This window comes from Chiloscyllium plagiosum, unplaced genomic scaffold (assembly GCF_037043375.1).
Source record: "Chiloscyllium plagiosum isolate Xiang-an unplaced genomic scaffold, Cpla_swu_hap1 HiC_scaffold_26, whole genome shotgun sequence".
NCBI lineage: Eukaryota > Metazoa > Chordata > Chondrichthyes > Orectolobiformes > Hemiscylliidae > Chiloscyllium > Chiloscyllium plagiosum.
This window is the reverse complement of record NW_028270164.1, coordinates 43,518,105-43,532,710: the sequence shown is the minus strand read 5'-3', so window position 1 is coordinate 43,532,710 and position 14,606 is coordinate 43,518,105. Positions and strand designations below refer to the sequence as shown.

Sequence of the window (14,606 nt, the reverse complement as noted above, 5' to 3'; positions counted from 1 at the left end):
CTGGATATTGATCTGCCCTATAATGTGCAGCCTGAGGTCTCACCACCAATCAGATGTGGAATCCCTTTGGTTTGTCTACATGGCAAAGATGACATGAGGCAAACAAAGCAGTGTATGTACAACAATGTAATATCCTGCTCTGAGGAAGACTGCTCTCCCAAAAACCCTCATGCTTGCTGTGGAGCCTCAGTGACCTCCATTTATGCAACAGGTAATGGCAAACTGTGCTAGATATTGCTCATATGTCCACCAGCCCATATGGACCCATTCAGATAAAAGTTCATAGACAGGGGCTATTAGTGATATCCCCTGTTCTAAGGTTAGAGTTACGGCTACGTCACTGGTTCATTACCGTGGTGAGCTTCTTAGTAAATTGCAGACTGATCCATTTTTGACCATCCTCTGAGGGTTAAACTTCCTGAGCATGCTGTTTGAATATGTCATCCTACTGAGACTCCTTCTGCTCTGTTGTCCCTCCCCTTGTGATAATTTGTCCTGCTCTGGATGACCTTTGTGAATTCTCCAGCCATGCTCCATTCCAAGATAAAGGTTTACTCGTGTATCCAAGTCTGGGACAAATAGTTTGTGCGGAAACTTTTGTAGTCAATGTGTTTCAGTAATTATGTTGACATTTCTTGTAGATTTTTGAAACTTTCAACAGTTATGCAAAACACCAGAGTATATCAAATTGTAACAACAATTGGAAGTAATACTAGCAATCAATCTGTAGTCAATTGAGAGCTTCTTGTGGGGTGTAGTGGTAATGTTGCTACCTCTGAGCCAAGAAACCTTTGTTTAAGTCCCACATTATCCAGAGGTGTATCATCATAACTCTCTGAATATGTTGATGAAAAATATGTGCAGAACGGAGTAGTGACTTCGGTACAGACATCGAATGCGCAGAACAAAGCACATAAACTGATCTCTGCTGCAATCACGCTTTTGCATACAGAGGTAAACGTTCTTGAAAATACTGTTCCCTAATTCTTCAGCAAGATTATAGCCAAATCATGCTGCCTCATAGGAGCATATAGATGCTCTAATTTTGTACCATTCAAAATGAAATGCCAACAAGAATAATAATATGCAAATATGCATAGGTGAATTTACTGCTCACACTATATGCAGAAGGTGTAGAAAGAACTTCAGGAAGAATTATGGAATTATGGTTTGCTGCAGGTAAAATAAGTACTTTTTTGTTATAATGTCAGTGAGAGCTGGTCACACATCAGTCATGGTCTTTTTGAATGGTGGAACAAGCCAGGACGAAATGGGATACACCTGTTTCTGAAACAGTGTCATGTTTCTTTTTTTTAATTGAAGTTCTGTTGCTAATTTTATGTTTGACTTGATATTCGTCTTTCAGTTCATTTTCTTCCTGTGGCTGTCAAAATGACCCCACCAACTAACTTACTGTTTGGGCTTGAACTATAACATAGTGACTATTCCTAGCCTCATGGGTGAAAGCTGCAAGTTAGTGTGGTAATAATAAATACATCTAAGAACTACCTCTAAATTCAATAGAGGACTTAGCAAAGATTTTTTTGTGTGGTTGATCAGTGTGTGGAACTTGCTGCCATGAAGAGTATTTTAGGTGTATTTAAGAGAAATGAAACATAGAGAGGGGAAATGAATAAAAGTTTATTGCAGAGAAATGATCAACGTTGACTTATTAACAAATCAGCACTCTTCTCATGCAATGCAAATTCTTGTTCCCTTTGAAATTTGGTATTTGAATGCCTGCTCTGATAAGTGCAAATCAAAAAGCTTTGACAGCGTATCTTTTTCTCCCTTTCAGCAATACTCCAGTTTTGTTCTAAGGGCCATCAGTTTGAATAGCTGGAAGAGTATGGGAAGGCTCTTGTCGAGCAAATCACCACCCATGGACCATTTTGGACCAAATGCTTAATTCTGTTCTGTATATTGTGATATTACAAAACCATTTCTGTTGCTTTATAAAATTGAGCTTTTTCTTACAATAAAACCCAAATATTGCAATTGCTTGAAATAGCACCTTTTTGGATGTTTTGGGGAATAAAAAGCACAACTTTTACCACAACTTAGAATTTCCATACTTTCGATGAGGAAGGTTTGCTTTGAAAAGTGGCACACTTGGATATCCTAAACAACCTGAATCGATAGTTGTGCAGGTTAAGTTGTGCACTCTCTGCCTCAATAGGTATTGTTGAAAGTCAACAGATGTTTTTTTCTGCTGGACCAGGAAGAGCTGATCCAATTTAACAGAAGGAAAAAAACAATAGAAGCTATAAAATTTAACATTCCTTTGATTTATTGGTGAAGTCTTGTGCTGAATAGTTTGTTTCTGTTGTATAGAGCTTTGCAAGCATTATTAGCCAACTTTCCTTTCGTTTCAGGTTCCATTTGAGCCACGAAGTAGATTATCCGAATTCTGCTAGGTCAGGCCTGTCTCGATAACTTGCTCATTATCCCAAATATTTGAAGGCACTTTACTCCAACCTTGCTTTGGATATGTTCCATTCAGTAATGGGTTCTGGCCTGAAATTCATTACCATTTACTGCAGCTGATCACCTAGAGTTGGCTAGAATGGAACTTGGAGCACAGATGAAACTTTCCGACCAATGTATTTGAAGCCCTATGCAGAAACAAATCTTGGAGCACAAAAGGTTACCAATAATTCAGGATTGTCTGTCTAATTTTGTAACATGTATTATTCCCCTGATTTTTTAAAATTGGATTAATTTCTTTAGGATGGGGTATTGAGTCCAAGAGCTGGCAGGTCATGTTAGAATTGTACAAGACATTGGTTCGGCTGCATTTAGAACACTGTGTACAGTTCTGGTCGCCACATTACCAAAAGGATGTGGACGCTTTGGAGAGGGTGCAGAGAGGGTTTACAAGGATGTTGCCTGGTATGGAAGGTGCTAGCTATGAAGAGAGGTTGAGTAGGTTAGGATTGTTTTCATTAGAAAAAAGGAGATTAAGGGGGACTTGATTGAGGGCTACAAAATTATGAAGGGTATAGACGGGGTAGATAGAGATAAGCTTTTTCCCAGGGTGAAGGATTCAATAAAGAGAGGTCACGCTTTCAAGGTGAGAGTGAAAAGTTTAAGATGCATGAGTAGGTGGGGAGCAGAGGGATACAGATTGGGTGACAGGTTTAGACAGTGGATTTGGATCGGCTCAGGATTGGAGGGCTGAAGGGCCTGTTTCTGGGCTGTAAATTTTCTTTGTTCTTTCTTTATTCTTTAGGATAAATTGCCCCATTCCTCCACCTTGACAAAATGAAGTACTGACCCATTTGCAAAACTGTTTCCGGTTCCACTATATACAGTAGTATTGTTTGCAGGTTTGATTTATAACTTGCAGTTGAAAATCTTTGATATACAAATTGATATTTTCAATTATTCTGGTTCTTCCTTTTTATTGTATCATCCAAAATACTTCAGAATCTTGCACTTCAATTTACAAATTTTTCATTATCTTCTCCACTCCATTTTGCATCCCAGTTTATTGCCTCTGCGTTTGTTTGTGCAAGGAGTACAATATAACACACGTGCACCTTCGGCATCATTGTTAGAATCCCAACTATGTTTTTTCTAGATTTTTATGCTTTTTTGCCTCAATGCAGCTCTTCTGTAGCCTCAAGGATACTGATCCTAAGTTAAGCTATTGAACCTGTAAGCTGGGTTCCTATAATAATTTGAAATTCTATTGCAATTTTAACTAGGTGGTGAGCTTCTACCAGGGCAATCCAGTGCCAAAAAGAGGCCATGGTCAGAAAGGCTGCAAAAGATAAAGCTTATTTTCTTTGAGGTCAAGAGACTGAAAACCCCTGGACAGTTACAATGCAGGCCTCAATGTTTAAAACTTCCCACGGTTGGGACAGGGATTCCAAAACAATAGTCAGTTTGCAGGAAAAGTATGGTAAATATTGTAGGCCTTGCAAGTCTTCCAGTATATTTACAACACAAAGCAAATGTTAGATAATTGTAACAGTTATTTGTTGTTTATGTGGTCTTAGTTTAGAGTCATAGAGATGTACAGCACGGAAACAGACCCTTCAGTCCAACTCGTCCATGCCGACCAGATATCCCAACCCAATCTAGTCCCACCTGCCAGCACCTGGCCCATATCTCTCCAAACCCTTCCTATTCAAATAGCCATCCAGATGCCTTTTAAATTATACTATCCTCCACCACTTCCTCTGGCAGCTCATTCCTTACACGTACCACCTTCTGCATGAAAAAGTTGCCCCTCAGGTCTCTTTTATATCTTTCTCCTCTCACCCTAATCTTTGCCCTCGAGTTCTGGACCCCCCCCACCCCAGGGAAAAGACCTTGTCTATTTACCCTATCCATGTCCCTCAAGATTTTATAAACCTCTATAAGGTCACCCCTCAGCCTCTGACCCTCCACGGAAAACATCCTTAGCCTATTCAACCTCTCCCTATAGCTCAAATCCTCCAACCCTGGCAATGTCCTTGTAAATCCTTTCTGAACCCTTTCAAGTTTCACAACATCCTTCCAATAATGGTCAGGAAAAAGCTGTTTGTGAACCTGCTGGTGCATGTGCTCAGGTTTCTGCTTTCATAATCTTTAAAATTTCTTGCATACTTTAATCAGCAGTGCCTCAATGAAAAGAAAGCTATTTTGGCTCTCAGTGCTGCAAAGAAGCAAAAGACAAAGAGACAAGTCCACAATTTTAGGCACACGAGGATTAGTTTCAGATAGCTCCCAATCTCTCCCAGCTCTTTTCACTCATTTCTGGTTCCCCACGGCATTTCCTTTTCCCTGGTAACCCAGTCCCATCGACTTTGGAATGGAGAGTGCCCTCGAGAAGATGATGGAAAGGTAGGAGCAAATTACTGCAAATACTAGAAACTGTACTCAAAACAAAAAATGCTGGAGATCACAGCATAACAGTCATGCATCCCTTATCTACAGGATTCCAAACTACTCAGACCCCTTGGCATCATGGTAGCCTACAAACCCACCAACACACCCAAACAGTGACTAATTAACCTAAAGGATCCATTTGATACTACCAGTAAAACTAATGTCATTTACAAGATACAATGCAAGAACTGTAAAAAAACACTACATTGGACAAACTAGCAGGGAACTTACCACCAGGATACACGAACACCAACTAGCCATGACCCACCATCACTAGTTTCTATCCATACAGACAAAGAAGGGCACCACTTTGACTGGGACAACACACACATCCTAGGGACAGGCGAAACAAAGACATGAACGAGAACTCCCAGAGGCATGGCACATCAACCAACACTCCCCCAATAAACACATCGACCCAGATCCTATCTACCCTCCCCTGAAAAAAAGAAGAACCGGAAATGACATCACCCATCCCAAGAAACCAAACCCTATAAATAGAGAGGCAGGACACACCACCAGCGGCTTACCAGAGACTCCCACCGACGATGCCACCCATATGGTGATGAAACGTCTGAAAACAAATGCTCCAGCTCAGTGAGCTAATTTACATACTTATCATCAACCTGACCTACAAATATTCTCAAACATTATTAACATATAAGCATTTCATGATTGCTTTACTTAATTGTTTAAATATATGACAAGATGTTTTCTGGTTTTGGTCAGCCATTCATCAAGAATGTACAAAAGAAAAATCCCCATACAGAAGTGTCTCCAAAGCAAACTACTCAAAGACACACAAGAGTTTCCTTCCCTAATACATGCACACTCTCCCTTACTGGGACATAATACTCCACTTCCGAAATTCACAGACTGGCAAGAGTCAAAAGATTAGGGAGTATCAAGTCTGCGCAAAGTTATTGTTAGGAGTTTAACCATACAAGACTGGACTGCAGTGCATGTTTCCAGCTTATGATACATTAGGACTATTGTTAAGGCTTTTCTTTTTGAAAAAAAGGGTGTGCTTATCGTGTTTGTGGAGATTTTGCTGCATTGCAGATCACCTCTCTTGGGGAAACACTGCAGCTGACCATCCCTTGGTTCAGCATTTTTGAGGACCACCTACACCAGTCACAATATCTGACAGACCCAGAGGAAGTAGAGAGGCAATGCAGGTGCAGAAACTCTCCCAAACACCAACAACATAAATTGCCAGTTTTGCCGGCATCCATGGATATCACGTATCAGAATGTTCAGTCAACGGAGGACCCAAAGATGATATTGAAGTCATTGCAGTGCTGAGGCTTCAATACCTTACAATTATTTAAATGACTTGGATGAAGGGGCCAAATGTATGGTTGCTAAATTTGCTGATGACACAAAGATAGACATGAAACTAAGTTATGAAGAGGACATAAAAAGGCTACCAACAATGAGTGGGTAAAGTTACAAATGGAATAAAATGTAGGAAATGTGAAACTGCCCATTTGGCAGGAAATTTTTTTTAAAAAGCATATGATGTAAACTGCGACAAATTGCAGAACTCTGAGATGCAGAGGACCAAGTGCATGAATCATCATAATGTATATGAAAGGTACATTAAGTAATTTGGAAAGCTAATAAAATGTTGAAATTTACTGCAAGGACATTGAATACAAAAGTAGGGAATTAAGGCTTCAGTTATACACAGTGCACTGATGAGAGCACATCTGGAATACTGTAAATAGCATACAGGTCTCCTTTTTAAGAAATTATGTAAATATGTTGGAAGGAATTCAGATAATGTTTACTAGACTAATGCCTGAAATTGGTAAGCTGTCTTATGAGGAAATGTTGGACAGGCCAGGCTCATAAGCCCCTGGTTTGGAAGATTAAGAAACAACTTGATTGAAAGATACAAGTTTTTGAGGGGGGGGGGGGGGTGTGGTGATGTTTCTGCTTATGGCAGAACTTAGAACTAGAGGTCACGGTTTTAAAGTAAGGAGTTGCCCATTTAAGATGAGATTGCTTTTTCTTTTAGATGACTGAGTCTTTGGAATTCTCTTCCTCAAAAAGTGGCACAATTGGAGTCTTTGAATATTTTTAGGCAGAGATAAATAGATGCTTGATACACAACGAGGTGAAAGGTTAGTAGGTGGAAATGTGAGTAAGTAGTTCAGCCCTGATCTTAGCGAATGGCAGAGTAGGCAAGGGGCTACATGGCTATAAATTCCACATTCAAATGTAAAATCTGAACATAAACAATGACAATGTAACAAATCCTGCACTGATTACTATGAATCAGAAAATACAATGCTTTCCTGCATTATTACAGAAAAATGACATGCATTTTTTTGTTATGCATCAGGAATAGAGGATATAATATGGTGTAAATAAGGTATAATATATTTAGGGGTAGTGGAGCCAAGGGAAATTGATGGAGTAACTCCAAAGACATCAAGATAGCTAAAGTGTCTTGTGAAGATAATGTAAGGAGGTTACAGGTAGATAGGTTGTGTGAGCAGCAAAATCCTGGCTGATTGAATATAATCTTGATTTACTCTCTGCAATTCTGCCTCCATATTTATAGAAGCATGTATTAACATTGGAAGTGGCTTACTAGATTGATAACTTGGAATGGGAGGGTTACCTTATAATGGGCAGGCTTGGTTGTTTCCACCAGTGTTTGAGTGAAGACTGACTTGATTTGAAGTGTTTAAAATCCTGAATGGTCTTGACAAGGTGTTGTGGAAAGGATGAACACCTCTGTTGTTCAGTCCAGAACTAGGGGGCACTATTTTAAAATGAGGGGGTCACCTCTTTTTACGAGACGAGAGGTTTTTGGTCAGGGTTGTGCAACTTTGGAGCGCTCTGCCTTAGAAGACATTGAAAACGGGGTCGTCGAATATTTTTCAGACCAAAGTGAATAGGTTCTCACTAGGTACGGGATTCAAAGGATCTCGGGAGGGGAGGGTATCGGTAGATTTGAATATGGAATTTGAAACAAATCAGCCATGATCATCATGACCAGTGGAGGAGGATTGCAGGGCTGAATGTATTTCTTGTAATTAATCTATTTATGCAAGTTAAATTTAATTAAATAGCAGAAGGAGCTGAATGGCTTTCTCCTGTTCCTAAAATAAACACTTTCCATATCATCTGCAAAATGTAGTTATTATTTCTGAGACTTTTAGCTGAAGTTCGTTCTGTAGGATATTTTAATAAAATAGGTCTTGAACCAGACTCTATGGGGTTTGATTGGTTGATTATGATTCCTTTATAAAATACTCAACAAAATTTTGCTTTATTTTCAGATGTTTTTTCAGCCACTGTCTTGCTTTTTGTTCAGAGTGAGGAGGGTTTTCATTTTGGAAGGTTTTTTTAAAGCGTGTGTGTATGCTATCCATCATGTACTAATATCATGCAATCATTGCCTCTGGCATTGTCCCAGACTTAAAAGAAATATAGCTACCATTAAAGAGCTTCTCACTATGAGCTCTAAGAAAAGACTTAGGAATGAATTACAGTGTCGGCTGAACCTCCCTTGGTGGATTTATAAGCATCACTAACAGGTCTCTGCCTGTAATTAACACTCTGGGCTTCACTGATCAGAGAAAATGAGAATTATTTTGAAGCATCCACTTGTTTTGAACAATGTAATTTTAAAATTGAAGATTGTAGCATTATGATATTTGGAAAGATTTTCTGCAAAAAGCGAATTTTTTTTAATTGTGTGGTGCGCTGTGCAGCATTTTTTGAATGTGATAAATTTTTTCATTTTCATTATGTAACACGAGACTTCTTCTGCATACCTCAATGGATTGATACAGCTGCAATGGCAGTAGCTGTGAACCCATTCTGATTTGAGGAATTGTGGGAGTTGAAGGCAATTTGACTTAAGCTGCTAGCATGAATATTTCAGTCAACAGATTAAGTTTATTAAACAAATTGTGAAGAATTTCCTTGCTATACTGATATTCCTCTGCACAAGGCTTCATTGCTTCTGTGATGTGCTGTGTATTGTTTGTAACCATGGAGACAATGATTTAGAGGTTTTGGATGGGAGGAAGGAGATGTTGCTGCTGCCCTGTGGATTCACAGTTGCATTGTAAAGTGTGCTGACTTCATCACTAAATTCAAGTCAAGCACTGACGGTGTCAGTCACCAGGCTTAGTTTACTGTTCCACTTTGCTTAAAGGAAAAGCACGGTGCGAAGGAATCCATTTAAAAGAACTGAGGCAAAGCCATTTACTGGTAAGGCTTAATTTTTCTAATGAATTAATCCTCTTGCAGTAATTCAATTATCTACTTAGAACCTTTTTTGAGGACTCTGGTTCATTCTCACATTTTCAGAACCTATTGAAGTGAAGTGGTTTTGCAATTTTTGCAAGTGTCCGTCAAATTGGATTAATGAAATATCAAACAAGACCGATGGCAACATTTGTGCTCTGACTTGGTTGTGGGGTGGTGAGATTGGAAATGAATTTTAAATAGCTTGCGATTCTGATACCGTTTGTGTATTTTTAAAAAAAGTCAGCTATATACTCACTAGATACTAATATCTATTTTGTCGAGTTTCATCATAGATTTTTTTGAAGCTGAAGCCTTGTACAGATTTCACCTCAGTTTGATCATTTCAGCCATTGTAACTTTGCAATTGTCTGTGTATTTCATCAGAATATAGAGGTGAATTTTTAAATTCGATTTTTTTTAGAAACAGCCCAGGTGCTCTTCCATGTCATGGCTCTGGTGTCTAAACCTTTTTGCTTCACTTCTCTGCCCTCCTTGTCTCGTTGTAGATTTTCAGTGCATCAAAGAGCTGTAGCTAAACATCACTTTCCATCGTTTAAAAGTCTTGACAATAATCATATCTCATCAAGTACAAATGATGCCAGATTCAGTGACTGTGATCTTCGTGAATATTGAATCTCTAATGTCACACATTTTTGTCAAGCTAGTTTGGTCTCAATTTATATGTTTTACCTCTTCCAATTTTCACTCCTTTTTTTCTGAAGGTAATAATCATTAGATTATGGTTTTACATTTGGGATCACCAAGTAGTTTGGAGGTATTTTTAGAGGTTTGACTACATGATGCCTGTCATGACTTCTGCAAATGCTATCGTTTTAGCCTTGTAAAAGATGGGTCCCCTGGTGTTTCATACACTGATATCTACATAATGAACTAGGCAATATAAATCTTTCTGATTTACAAGGGTTTTGCTGTTAGTATATAGTTGAGTATATACATCAGTTTCCACTGTTGCCTTCTGCACCCTTTCCCTATCCAGAGGCCAATAACCCAACTTGGCTTTATTTTTAGTCAAGTTTTTCAAACTTGTTATAACACATCTCTGGGGTAGGTGGGTTTGAAACTGGGCTCTCTGGCCCAGAGGTAGGAATACTACAAATGTGTCCTCAAAGTCCAGTAACAACTTATACCTTTTAAAATCAATTTGTTCAGGCATGGTATGTCACCTCGGGAGCAAGCAGGCCATGAAGCCAGATCATTTTGTCTCAGAGGAGGGGTCATTACCGCTGCAAAATAAGAACCCCTCAAAAACAGCACCAAGTAACACTGACCCTGAACCTAAGACCCTGATCTCGAGTTTCCTGTTTTACTGAATGAGTTGGGCACTGGGGAAGAAATTGGCTGTTTTTTTGAAAACTCACCATCAAATCACCCAATTAAAACAAGTAACAGATTACAAGCGCTGGCAAAAGACAGACACAATTGGTACCCTAACTGATGCAATAGCAGACAGGCTACAAAATCACTTTGCTGGTTCTTGCCTGTATGCGGGTGCTTAAAATGTTATTGTTGATGTGGAATCTGTAGAGTGAATCTTGTGTGCCATACTTCCCATATCTTACACAACCCATTCTTAGTGAGCAGCAGGAGGGAGTGTACTCAAATGTAGGAATGATCTATTCCATGCATCAATATACTCCTATTCCTAGATATAGACCTGTGCATAATCAAAGCTAGATTGCAATATAATGAGGCATAAATGAATAATTATGGACCACATGATGAGAAACCACTAGTAATTAAATGATACGCTATCAACATCAAGGACTATGTCAGGTACACTGATAACACACTGAATGAAAGTTGTATTGACAACATTCATTGTCACTAAGATTAAATACTAGCAGTAAGCTATTCTTTCAGAGAGTCATACAGCTCTTTAAGCTAAATTGTCACAAGCACAGCAAGCTTGCATTTTCAAAATCCATTGACTGGAGCTGGGGATCACTGTCACAGTCAGCATCTATTAGGTCCTCCCCATTTGCTTTTTGAATAGTTGGTTGTAAGCTACCTTGTCTTGAATACACATGAGGGTCTTTACAGATGAGCTCAAAATAATCAAAATTGCTGTGGTTCTAGAACCACATACAGTTCAGGCTTGGTAAGAGCAGGATTTTATCTTCCCTAGAAAATATCAGTTGTTTTGGATTTTTACAACAACGCAATCATTTCATGTCCACCATTACGATGCTGGCATTTTAAATTATTTATTAAAGTGAATTTAAATCCCCCAGCTGTTAAGAGGATTTGAAATATTTTCTCTGAATCACTAGTGCAGGATTACTAGTCTGGTGATATAATCACCATGCTACTGCACTCCTTAGTTTTACAGCAACAGCATTCATTAGATATTTTTGCAACAAGAACTTCTATAGTGCCTTCATCCTTATAGAATGTTCCATGGTATTTTGCAGGACTATTATCAAACAAATTTTGCCACAGAGCCATAGAAGTACATGTGAAGGAAGCCGAACAAAGAGGTAATTTCTTTGAAGGCATCCCTTCAAATAGGGAAGAGGGACTTTCAGGATGCACTCCAGAGTTTAAGGCCTAAGATGATGGTTGGAATAAAACTTGATATGATTTAGGACAGGACAGCAGGCCTTCAGATAACAAAGTTTGTGGAAGATAGAATGCTTACAGCTTGCAGGGAATGTACTAGAATTGTCTAGTCAGAGGTTAACGAAAGCGCAAGGATTCAGCAGCAAAGGAACTGAATTGGGACAGAGGCAAGCTACAAAGGTGGAACTAGGCAGTCTTCATGATGATGATAGATGTGTAGTTGAAAGCACAAATATTAGTCCAGCATCAAATTTGTAAATCAGTATAATCGAGCCTTAGTTAGTGGACAATTGCTTAAACAGTTTAGGACAGTAGAGTGAGCAAGAGATCATAGTTTGATTGAATTAAAGTTTTACAACCTGCCGTATGAAGGATTTGAACCCAGGTTTCCTTGGGTCTTTAGATTAATAATCCAGTGATTATATCACCAAGGCCATCAAGTCATCACAAGAGATCATGAAGAGCAGGACTCGGCCATTCAGTCCATTAAGTATGCCCTGCCATCCAGTGAGATCATGGCTGATCTGATAATCCTCAACTCTGCTTTCTTGCCTTTTTCCTCATTTGTGGTGATTGTAGTGTGGTCAGCCTGCTGGACATTATAGAATGAGTTCACTGACTGGACCAGATTAATAGCCCCAATCAGGGAGCCCTGGCTGACACACACAGAGTGAATGTCAGAGATATTGACATTCTGATACCCGATTCTGAGGCAGTACTAAAGTCAAGGACTGCTGATGTGTAAATAATAAGCGTCTTGGTGATACCAGCCGCTGTGGAGTTATTTCAGTGGGATGGGAATAAAACATGATCCTGAAGAAATTTGCTCGCAACAGTCATCTTTGAGTTAGGGTAAGCATTTCTTACATTTTGCTTTTGTTTGGAACACTTGAGTTATTCGACCCTGCTGTTGAGGACTGGGCTCAATATGTGGAAAGAATGCGTTACTTTTTCAGGGTAAGTGACATGGTGGCAGATGAGAAATAATAAATAATTCTTCTAATAGCTTGTGGAGTTGCAGCTTTTTCTGTTATTAGGAGCCTAACTTTCCCTGAGGCACTAGATATTAACATCTTTAAAGAATTGACAGACATGGTTAAGGAATATTATGACCCCGTGCCTCCTGTGATTCTGAGATGGTATCACTTTTATTTATTCCTGATGAAGGGCTTTTGCCCGAAACATCGATTTTCCTGCTCCTCGGATGCTGCCTGAACTTCTGTGCTTTTCCAGCATCACTCTAATCCAGAATCTGGTTTCCCGCATCTGCAGTCATTGTTTTTGCCTGTCATTTTTATTTAGCAATTCGAGGACTGGGGAATCTATATCAGGATTTCCGACTAGGTTAAGATGATAGGCTGTGACTTTGGTTTAATCCTTAATGAGATGCTGAGAGACCAAGTGATATGTGGGATTAATGGTCAAGCCCAATTGGGCTTCAAATGGGTGCAACAACTGGCTTTATCATTGGAAAATACGGCAAGTGGAGCATATGAGTTACAGGATATTCCGATGGAAATGCACACCTTTGCCAGGCTGACTGAGCTTCGGAAACACCACTTGTGTGCAGGCAATTGCATAGCCTCACTCAGGATATATTCTGATGAGACTGGCTCTAGGTCAGCCCACAGAGAAACCCCAAAATGAAGCCAAGTCTTATCAATAAGGTTAAAATTTTCTTCAGGATCCTGGTCGGTAAGCCATTATAGTTGCTGCTGGTATGTGGATTTGAGACAGCAAAAGAGTCCTACTCGACCTAAATTGAGTAAGATAACTCATAGACTGATACCTAGGAGAGTATCCAGAAGAATTAATACCCTGGAAAGTCCACCTATGTCTGGTTTGGGACAATTAAATTACTTAGCAACAAGAAAATTAGAACCAGTGGAAGAAAAATGTCTGGTTAAATGGTTATCCAATTTGAGTGGAGGTTGATACTGGAGCAGCTATATCAGTAATCACACATCCAGTTTTTAATAAATTTCACTCTGGATTCCCGCTGTTAAGTTTGCACAAGACCTCAGCAAGACTGAGAACCTATACCAGCGAACCTTTTACAGATTAAAGGTACAGTTTTGGTTCCAGCCTCTGAGAAGCAGCTGGTTCAGTTACCAGTGATTGTCGTAAAAGGCTCAGGCCTAAGCATGATAGGGTGAAATTGGTTGCAATAGATTGACCTAGATTGGCTCAACATTTTTAAATTAGAAAATGGCTGCCTGAGTGAAGTCCTAATTGAATACCCAGAAGTCTTCAGGAGGGTCTAGGGACAATCAGAGTAACCAAGGCCACCTTGCATGTTGACCAGGAAGCAATTTCACAATTTTGCAAGGCCTGCCCAGTGCAATTTGCCTTATGGGCAATAGTAGAGGCAGAAACCAGAAGGCTGAAAAGCTAAGGAATTATCAGACCACTCCGGTTTTTGAATGAGCAGCACCAATGTATTGGTTTTCTTTTTCTTTTGAAGGCCAACGGGTTGGTTTGCCTTTATAGGGATTTCAAACAAATGGTAATTACTTTTTTGCAGCTGCATAAATCCCCAATCCCTCGCATAGAGGATTGATATGCAAAGATGGCGGGGGGGGGGGGGGGGGGGGGGGTGCAGGCTGTCCTTCATGAAGCTGGATATGAACCATGTTTATCTGCAATTGCATTTAGACCAGGGTTCCCAGAATAATGCTCCAATTGATACCCATAAAGGCTTGTACCAATATTTAAGACTGGCATTTGGGGGGTATCATCAGCCCATACAATTTTGCAGGGGAAATGGAAAGCATTTTATAAGATCTACCTCAGGTTGCCTTTACCTTGATGATGTCCTAATAACGGAGAACTAATAAGGAACACTTGGAGAGCTTGGGAAAATACCGTAGAAC

The 14,606-nt window shown here is 39.6% G+C and overlaps 1 protein-coding gene across 5 annotated transcripts in view; it reads left to right on the top strand.

Annotated features, from left to right (window-relative positions):
* The window catches only part of pacsin1b (protein kinase C and casein kinase substrate in neurons 1b), a 390,938-nt gene that overhangs the window by 131,434 nt on the left and 244,898 nt on the right, over positions 1–14,606 (top strand). The window contains exon 1 of one of the 5 annotated variants that reach the window (XM_087973660.1): positions 8,931–9,114. The exons of 3 other annotated variants lie outside the window; for them this stretch is intronic. The gene's annotated coding sequence lies outside the window, so the exon portion shown is untranslated. Of the gene's footprint in view, positions 1–8,930; positions 9,115–14,606 lie in introns of those variants that run through there. One more of the 5 variants, XM_043716948.2, reaches the window with a different exon arrangement.